Raw genomic sequence first — 292 nt, 5'->3', positions numbered from 1 at the left:
TTAATGTCATTATTTCAAGTAAATTCATTGACAATACATAGAAATCAAACATATATAAATTCTTTAAGTTACTACCACTAGTTTAATAATGAAGGATAATCAATTAATATTGATATGATCTCTTGATCATAGTTTATTTTGCAAACTTCAAATGAATAGCAAATGAAGAAATATATATTTCCAATATTATGCTTTGTACGTTAGAATTTAGTTAGGTACTAAGTTTAACGAATTTAAAAAAAAAAAAAATTCATAATATTTGTATGATTATACCATTTTTGGCTTTGAAAAT

The sequence above is a fragment of the Solanum tuberosum genome, unplaced genomic scaffold (genome assembly GCF_000226075.1).
Source record: "Solanum tuberosum cultivar DM 1-3 516 R44 unplaced genomic scaffold, SolTub_3.0 scf00364, whole genome shotgun sequence".
Lineage (NCBI taxonomy): Eukaryota > Viridiplantae > Streptophyta > Magnoliopsida > Solanales > Solanaceae > Solanum > Solanum tuberosum.
Note: the sequence above shows the minus strand (reverse complement) of the source record.